Here is a 10000-nt window from a genome sequence, read left to right on the forward strand (position 1 = left end):
GCAATACAATACCATACCCTGTAAAACACTACAATACAATACAATACCATGCCCTGTAAAACACTACAATACAATACAATACCATGCCCTGTAAAACACAAAGTGACAATACAATACAATATCATGCCCTGCAAAGCACTACACAACAATACAATACCATGCCCTGTAAAACACAACAATACAATACCACGCCCTGTAAAACACTACAATACAATACCACGCCCTGTAAAACACTACAATACAGTACCATGCCCTGTAAAACACTACAATACAATACCATGCCCTGTAAATGGCCTGTAAAACACTACAATACAATACCATGCCCTGTAAAACACTACAATACAATACCATGCCCTGTAAAACACTGCAATACAATACGATGCCCTGTAAATGCCCTGTAAAACACTACAATACAATACCATGCCCTGTAAAACACTACAATACAATACCATGCCCTGTAAAACACTACAATACAATACCATGCCCTGTAAAACACTACAATACCATGCCCTGTAATACTAAGTCATTGCTAAGTGGATGAGACAGACCGGACAAGGGAGAGAAATACTGAGCAGGTTCAGTCTCCAGTCTCTCAGTAAACATGAAAACAACAACCACAACAACAACAACAACAAAAACAACAATAAAACAAACGCAAGGAAATTTCCCCCGAACCTTTTATGATTATGAAGACCCCCCCACCCCCACCCGCTCCCCCTCCACAAAAGTTTTTCACTCATAAGTGATGGCCTGGAGGTAACGCGTCCGCCTAGGAAGAAAAAGAATCTGAGCGCGCTGGTTCGAATCACTGTTCAGCCGCCGATATTTTCTCCCCCTCCACTACACCTTGAGTGGTGGTCTGGACGCTAGTCATTCGGATGAGACGATAAACCGAGGTCCCGTGTGTTAGCATGCACTTAGCGCACGTAAAAGAACCCACGGCAACAAAAGTGTTGTTCCTGGCAAAATTCTGTAGAAAAATCCACTTCGATTGGAAAAGCAAATACAACTGCACACAGGGGGGAGGGGGGGAGGGGGTGGCGCTGTAGTGTAGCGACGCGCTCTCCCTGGGGTGAGCAGCCCGAATTTCACACAGAGAAATCTGTCGTGATAAAAAGAAATACAAATACAAATCAAACCATATATGCACGCGCACACACATGAACACGCACAGCTCACGATTCACCCACAGTTTGCACGTGCAAACCGTATTTTCACATTCTTCACTGGTATCGGGGAAAAAAAAACACATAAAAAAAACAACAAAAAAAAACAATTTATCTTTTCTCCTCTCTGATTACAGACTCACTCTGTCACAAATACAAAACGATACAAAATACAGAAAAATACAATACCGAACACTACAGAACACTTCAATACAACACAGTGCGATACAATGCAACACAATACAATCCTATACAATACAACACGACGCCAAAAAGAAAAGAGACCAACACGAAGCTCTCTCTCTCTCTCTCTCTCTCTCTGCCGACAGACAGCTGATGTCATATCCAGAGTAGCCTCCCTTCCTCCGCTGGCTGAGGGAGAGAAAGAGAAAACTGGAAGGCACACGCACCACGGAGTTGGCTTGAATAGAGAGAGACCCTGGAGCAGTGCAAGTGTGTGGCTGCAGTTCTGAGCAAGAGAGAGAAGGAGAGGGAGAGAGAGAGAGAGACAGGGAAACAGAGAGAGATAGAGAGAGAGAGAGAGAGACGGAGAGAGAGACAGAGAGAAGAAGAAGGCGGGCTTTCCTGTGTGTGTTTACGTCGCCAACACGAGAGCGTTGCATGCGGCGGGACTGGACGCTTAGCTTGCTACTTTCAGAATCGGCAGCACAGGCCCAAGACCGGCTTTCCGCCACTCGCCCCTCCTGCCTGCTTTCACTTCTCAGTCATATCTGTGGTCCTGCACTGGAACTACACCAGGTCGCGGAGTGTGGTCTGAAAGCCTACCGTGCCCCAGGCCAGTCCGTGTGTGTGTGGGGAAAAGACAAAAAAGAAAAAAAGACCAGCTTTCTGGCTTCCGTGAAGTTTCTCTGGCATCGGTCCTGCCAGTCAGTGTGTGGACAGTAATTACAGTGCCGCTCGCACGGCGGGAGGGAGAGGGGTGGTGAGAGTGCCTTGTCCTGTCGTCGTCGGCGGGGTGTTACAGGTGTGTGTGACGTTTTATTCTGGAACGACCCCCCCCCCCACCTCACCCCCTACCCTTGCGCCTCCGCCACCACCACCGTGTGTGTTCAGTGTATGTGTTCAGTGTGTGTGACGGGGTTTTCTGGTTTGGATTTACTACTTTGCCGGTGTGTGGACGGACGCGGAAAAGAAAAAGAAAAAAAAAAAAGAAAAGAAGTTTCACGACAGGAAGCTGACAGGTCAGTGCTGTTTTCGATCTGGGTGATCAATGGTGATGGTGGGAAAAGACCCTCCCCCCCCAAACCCCTCCACTCCTACCCCTCTGGCCCCCTCCCGCCCCCCATCCCTCGGTTTCTCTTCCCCTCTCACCCTGCCTCTCTCTCTCTTCCTCCCCGTCCTTTTCAGAGTCCGGATTGGGGCTGTAATGGAAAGGACGGGAAAGTGAGATACAGCCATGATTAGATCTTCTGGTCCTACAACTACCCCCACCCGCTCCTCCCTCACACCTCTTGGTAGTGACAGAATTGGATTAAAGAAAGCGAAACTCGGCTTCCGTGCTGTCGATACAACTTTTATTTGATGAAATGGAGCCAGCCTAAAACTTGGTTTTCTTTCTTTCTTTTTTTCATTTTTTTTTCCAGTCTTTCTTGTGCACGAAAAGAGAACGTGTGTGTGTGTGTGTGTGTGTGTGTGTGTGTGTGTGTGTGTGTGTGTGTGTGTGAAGGGGGGTGGAAGGGAGAGGAGAGGTGAGGCGGAGGGGAGGGGATTGAGGAAAAGGGTGTGGCAAAACGGGGTGTGGGGGTGGGGAGGGGGGGGGGCGATCTCAGTTTGGCTGTGCAAACCTTTGTGGTGACAACTTTCTGACACACAGGATACATAATTCTGTTGTGTGGAATATCATTTGAAGATATATAAAGGCGCGCGCGAGCGCGCACGCACACACACACACACACACAACACACATACACAAACACACACACACAAACACACACACAAACACACACACACACACACATGACACTACACACACACACACACACACACACACACACACACACACACACACACACACACACACACCACGTACAGACAGAGTGGGTGGATGGCAGGCCACAAAGGCGCGAGGCGGGGTGCGAGACTGAGTCCCCAGTCTGTGCGGTGGTGACAACGTAGACATGAGGACCGACTTTACCTCCACTACGGAACATCATGTTGAACAATGAAGAGAGAAGATGAGAGAAAGGGAGGGGAGAAAGACGAAACGTGTGTGCGTGTGTGTGTGTGTGTGTGTGTGACAGAAGGATATGGGCGGTCTTTCCACGCACTTTTTTTTTCCGGTGTTGACAACCTTGACATATTGGACAGAATTCTGCTGTGGAATATTAAAAAGAAAAGAGGACAGAGAGAAAGAGGGAGAGAGAGGGGTGAGAGAGAGACAGAGAGATAGAGAGAGAGAGGAATGAGAGAGAGAGAGAAAGAGAGGGAGAGAGAGAAAGAAAGAAAGAGAAAGAAAGAGAAAGAGGAAAAAAGTTAGAGAAATAAAGAGAGAGAGAAAGAGAGACACAAAGAGAGAGAGAGAGAAAGAAAGAGAAGTGAAGAGAGAAAGAGAGGGTGGAATGAGAAAAAGAGACAAAGAGAGAGGGAGAGAGAGACAGAGAGAGAGGTGGAGAGAGAGAGAGAGGGGGGGGAGAGAGAAAGGGGGTGAGAAAGAGAGAGAAAGAGTCGGAGAGAAAGACAAGAGGGAGAGAAGAAGAGAGAGGGAGGGAGAGAAGAAGAGGGAAAGATAGAGAGAGAGAACTCAGAACTCTAAACCTTTTCATTCAAGGATTAAGATTGGAGGCATAGCCTATTCTTCCCTGGGGAGAGAGAGAGACAGACAGAGAATACAAAAAAGACGCAACATCTCACCCTCCCCTTGTGACCAAGTTAAAAAAAAAACAAAAAAAAAAAACACGACGATACATTATTTTCCAAATGGAAATGCAAACTGGCGAATGACAAGCCCTCCTTTTAATTTTGTTTCTTGCATCAAAATTGATTGTTGTGGACCGGGTGATTTACGAGCGTGCGGACAGGGGAATATTTCAATCCTGGAAATATTTTGGGAGAGAGAGAGAGAGAGCTCACATTAGCCAGCCCCCACCTCCCTCACTCTCACCCCTCTCTCCTGCAGCGACCCCCACCCCCACCCCGCACGCCTCCCCTCTTCCACTCCTCCCCACTTTCACCTTCTCCACTAAATGTGTAATGGGAGCGGACTTGCGAATAAAGCTTTGGGTTGCAAAATGTCATCATTTATATGGCTAAAAAGCTCAGATATTTGTTACAAATTACCATGATTTTTGTGGCTCAAAAGCTTAGATATTTTGTCACAAGTTATTATCCATGTGGCTAAAAAGCTTAGATATTTGTTGCAAATTATCATCATTTATGTGGCTAAAAAGCTTAGATATTTGTTACAAATTATCATCATTTATGTGGCTAAAAAGCTTAGATATTTTTACAAATTATCATCATGTATTTGGCTAAAAAGCTTAGATATTTTTTTGCAAGTTATCATCTTTATGTGGCTAAAAAGCTTAGATATTTGTTGCAAATTATCATCTTTTAGGTGGCTAAAAATCTGAGATATTTGTTACCAAATATTGTAATTTATTTGGCTAAAAAGCTTAGATATTTGTTACAAATTATCATCATTAATATGGCTAAAAGCTTAGATATATCTGTTACAAATTATCATAATTTATTTGGCTAAAAGCTTACATATTTGTTTCAAATCATCATCATTTATGTGGCTAAAAAGCTTAGATATTTCTTGCAAATTATCATCTTTTATGTGGCTAAAAAGCTTAGATATTTCTTGCAAATTATCATCTTTTAGGTGGCTAAAATCAGAGATATTAAATTTTCTTACAAAATATTATAATTTATGTGGCTAAAAAGTTTAGATATTTGTTACAAATCATCATCATTTATATGGCTAAAAAAAAAACTTAGATATTTATTACAAATTATTATCATTTATATGTGGACCAGCCGCGGTGGCGAAGTGGTTAGCGTCGTGGACTGACGGCTGGGAGGACGCGGGTTCAATTCCCAGCAGAAGTCGGGTTTTCAGCCTTTGACCGGCTCGTATCCACAGGTAAGGGTGCCACGGGCTAATATTGGAAGACTGGGACCACACAGCCGAGTGTCATTCACTTCACGGATGTGTCTTTCGGTGTGCTGCTCTAATTTCCTTACCAACACAGCGAGTGTCTGTATCTCTCGGGCCTGGTTAACTATTTGCTACAGGTCTTTTCCCTCTGTACCTCCCTCCACGATTGCTACACGACTCTTTCTTCTGTACCTGCCTCCATGATTGCTACAGGTCTTGTTATTCTGTACCTACCTCACTCCATGATTGCCACAGTTCTTGTTATTCTCTACCTACCTGCCTCCATGATCGCTACAGGTCTTTTTCTTCCGTACCTCCCTCCTACCACTGCAACAAACAACCCTTCCGAAACTGATCCCTTCCACACACACACACACACACACTGACACGTGCGCGCGCGCGCACACACACAAACACGCACACACCGACACCGACACCCACCCACACCACCCACCCACCCACCCACACTTCACGAAAATTCCAGCAGCACTGTGGAGCGTTCTGTTCGTGTGGAATTGAATCTTCACTGGGCGATTCTGGTCCAAGGAAAACAACACGTGATATGATAGTTGTTTGGCTCTCACTCACACGCACTTACAAACGTGCAAGCATAACACACACACACACACACACACACACACACACACACACACACATTCCCACACCCATACCGTCATTCTCTGTTTCTCTTGCTGTCTACAGTCTCCATTTTTGTCTTTCTCTTTGTCTCTGTGTTTCTAGAGAGAGTCTGTGTGTTTCTCTCTCTGTGTTTCTAGAGAGAGTCTCTGTGTTTCTCTCTCTGTGTTTCTAGAGAGAGTCTGTGTGTTTCTCTCTGTGTGTTTCTAGAGAGAGTCTCTGTGTTTCTCTCTCTGTGTGTTTCTAGAGAGAGTCTGTGTGTTTCTCTCTCTGTGTTTCTAGAGAGAGTCTCTGTCTTTGTTTGTAGAGAGAGTCTCTGTCTTTGTTTCTAGAGATAGTCTCTGTGTTTCTAGAGAGAGTCTCTGTCTGTGTTTCTATTATTTTATCATATTATTATTATTAGTAGTAGTTCTTTTTATGTATTTATCTTTTATTATTATTATTATTTATAGATATATATATATATTTTCCTCAAGGCCTGACTAAGTGCGTTGGGTTACGTTGCTGGTCAGGCATCTGCTTGGCAGATGTGGTGTAGCGTATACGGATTTGCCCGAACGCAGTGACGCCTCCTTGAGCTACTGAAACTGAAACTGTGTTTTTATCTTTCCATCTCTCGATCTCTTTCTCTGTAACTGACTCTCTGTCTCTCCGTGTGTCTGTCTGTCTGTCTGTGTCTCTATATTTATCTATCTGTCTATCTATCTATCTATCTGTCTGTCTAATCTGCGTCTGCCTGTCTGTCGTGGCTTCATTGTGATTTGGAGGGAGGGGGTAGGGGGCGGAGGGGGGGTGGGGGGGTCATTTTTGAATGACACTGTATGACATGCTGTCATCGCCTCGTCTTTTGCACACGGCACTGAATTATTACATTCCTGACACGCGACGCAAAAAAGCGCGCGCCCGTGCTCTGTGCTTATCTGTGCCAGTTATCTGTGTGTGTGTGTGTGTGTGTGTGTGTGTGTGTGTGTGTGTCTCATGTGTCGGGGTGGCTCGTTTGTTTTCTTTTCTTGCTGTGCTCGCTTTGCGCACCCTCCACCCACGCCATCGGTTCGCTTTCTTGGTCTTCGTTTTTCTGCTGCTGCTGCTGCTGTTACTGCTTCTGCCACTACTATTACAGCTCCTTCTACTACTACTACTACTACTGCTTCTGCTACTACTAATGCTGGTGCTGCTATTGCTTGTTGTTTGTTGTTGTTGTTGTTGTTGTTCTTCTTCTTCTTCTTCGTCGTGTGATTATCGTTGTCTTCTTCATTCTCTCCCCCCCCCCCCTGTCTCTGTCTCTGTCACTCAGTCTCTATATTATCTCTCTGTCTCTCTCTTCCTGTCTCTCTCTGTCTCTGTCTCCCTCGCACTCTTAGTTGTCTCCCCTGTCTCTCATCTGATCTCATTCCTTCAGTCTCACGAGTCGCCCCCCTTTCTCTCTCTCTCTCTCTCTCTCTCTCTCTCTCTCTTTATTTCTCTGATTATGTGTGTGTGTGTGTGTGTGTGTGTGTGTGTGTGTGTGTGTGTGTGTGTGTGTGATGAATTCCAATGACTCTCTTGCTTGAGGGAGCAAGGCATGAATAATTGTGAATATAATTATATCATAACCAAACGACATTTTGGGGGGTCTCTGTCTTTTTCCCCCCCGTTGTCTGTCTGTTCGCCTGTCTGTCTGTCTTTCAGTTTGTGTCTCTGCCTCTCTGCGTGTCTGTCTGTCTGTTTATCTGTCTGTGTCTCTCCTTCTCTCTCCCTTGGCCACACTACACAGAGAGAGAGAGAGAGAGAGAGAGAGAGAGAGAGAGAGAGAGTGTGTGTGTGTGTGTGTGTGTGTGTGTGTTTATGATTGAAGCACACTGAGACACTGTCATCGTCTCTCTGTGTTCCCCTAACCCCTTTCCCTGTCCATGCTTGCCCTGTTTGTGTTCGAGCCCAGAGGGCGATGTAAAATTTGAATACACATCTTGTAATCTCTTTCTCCCCCAGTTATCAACTGACTGTTTGGGTTGTCTCTTTGTCTCAGTCTCTGTCTCTGTCTGTCTGCCTGTCTCTCTCTCTCTCTCTCTCTCTCTCTCTCTCTCTCTCTCTCAGTTCTTCTGTCTCATTCTCTATCTCTTCCCCTCCCTCTCTCTCTGTGTCTTTTTTTTCTTCCCAGACACCACTTCCCCCCTCTTCCCCTCTCTCTTTCTCTTTTTTTCTTCTCTCTCTATTTGTATATTTCTCGCTTTTCCTCTGACATTATTTCTCTCTCTCTTTTTTCTCTCTCTCTTTTCCCTTTCTTTCTTCTTTCCGTCTCTCCCTCCCTCCATCTCTTTCTCCTATCTTTTCTGGCTCTTTCGCCTCTCTCTCTCTCTTTCTGACTTTATAGTCTTTCTCCCTCTGTCGGCCTCTGTGCCTTTGTACCTTTCTCTCTGTCTCTCTGCTTCTGTCTGTCTGCCGTCCTCTTCATCTCTCTCTCTGTCCGTCTCTCTCCCTCTCTATGTCCTCCCCATCTATGTCTGTTTGTCTGTGTCTGTCTTTATTTCTGTCTGTCTGCCGTCCTCTCCCTGTCTCTCTCTCTCTCCCCCCCACCCCCGCCACCCTTGTTGTGTTTCTCTGTTCTCTTTTTGTCCGCTATATGTTTCTCACTTCGGTCATGTTTTCTGTATGTACATAAGTATATATATATATATATATATATATATATATATATATATATATATATATATATATATGTGTGTGTGTGTGTGTGTGTGTGTGTGTTGGGTGGAGTGAGTGTGTGCATGTGTATGGATGTATGGATGTATGAATGTGTGAATGCGTTCGTTTTATTACTTTTTACGATGTTAATGATGATGATGGTGATCATTCTTCGTTGTAGCAGCAGTAGATGTAGCAGTGTTAACAAAAATTATTATCGTTGTGTCGTTATCGTTAATGTTGTTATTGTTATTGTTGTCACGAGGACAGATTGGAAGACTGGGCGATGCCTAAAATCTTTATCCTTGAGTAATAAAGTTTTTGAATCTTGAATCTTGAATCTTCTCTCTGTCTTTCCCTCTCTCCGTGCCTTTCTGCATGTCTGTCCCTCTTTCTGTCTTTGTGTCTGTCTGTATGTCTGCCATTCTCTCTCTCCCCCCCCCTCCCCACCCCAATCCCCCTCTCTCGTCTCTCTCAGCCTCCCCCCTCCCCCTGTCTTTCCCTCACACCCAGAACTGTACAACAGGTCGCAAACTCGTGCCCCCCTCCCCCTCCCCCCGCCCCCTCCCCTCTCCGCCCCTCCCCCGCTGTGAAGTATTGTCAGTTTGTCAGGTATGTCTGACACCCTGTCGTCCGCTGTCTTTCTGCCCCTTTCGTCAGCACTACATGACGTGACGCATGCTGCACGCAACGGAACGCACGCTCCTTCTCTCTCTCTCTCTCTCTCTCTCTTCCCTTTCCCACATCTCTTTGTAGTCGCCAAGCTGGAAAATCCATATTTTTTATGCTGTAAGAAGGAGACAACAACTGAATGCAAATCAACGGATTATATCAGTATCAGTACCACCCCGAGAAATGTACATATCGTATTTTCATTGAATCTGGTATGCCAGTGATACCAGTCGTTTTAGAATGTCTGACGTGCAGTGAATTAACATTATATTCAGTCTGGAAAACGACTCCATACTTAATCAGTATGGAAAATTGTGGAAAGAATTTTGGTTCGTACACACTGTTTTCAAAGTAAAGTAAAGTTACTGCATAGTTTGTAAATGAAAAGATGGATTACCCACCCCCTTCCTCCCCACCCCTCGCCCCCTTCCCTCGTGTGTATGTATGTCTATTGCTGAAGCACATCAAACTATCTGAATCTGTCTCTGTCTGTCAGTCTGTCTGTCTGTCTGTCTCTCTCTCATCTTCTTCCCTCTTTCACTACCTCTGTCTCTGTCTCTGACTCTGTCTCTCTTTCTCATCTTCTTTCCTCTTTCACTACCTCTGTCTCTGTCTGTCTGTCTGTCTCTCTGTCTGTCTGTCTCTCTCTCTCTCTCTCTCTCTCTCTCTCTCTCTCTCTCTCTCTCTCTCTCATCTTCTTCTCTCTTTAACTACCTACCATGTCCGGTTCTTTCCTTCCATCCAT

The 10000-nt window shown here is 45.2% G+C and overlaps 1 protein-coding gene across 1 annotated transcript in view; it reads left to right on the forward strand.

Annotated features, from left to right (window-relative positions):
* The first annotated feature begins 1659 nt into the window (after positions 1–1659).
* Positions 1660–10000, forward strand: part of LOC143283542 (uncharacterized) — a 396964-nt gene continuing 388623 nt past the window's right edge. Inside the window, exons 1-2 of the mRNA XM_076589787.1 lie at positions 1660–2368; positions 5166–5271. The gene's annotated coding sequence lies outside the window, so the exon portion shown is untranslated. The remainder of the gene's footprint in view (positions 2369–5165; positions 5272–10000) is intronic.

This window comes from Babylonia areolata, chromosome 6 (assembly GCF_041734735.1).
Source record: "Babylonia areolata isolate BAREFJ2019XMU chromosome 6, ASM4173473v1, whole genome shotgun sequence".
NCBI lineage: Eukaryota > Metazoa > Mollusca > Gastropoda > Neogastropoda > Buccinidae > Babylonia > Babylonia areolata.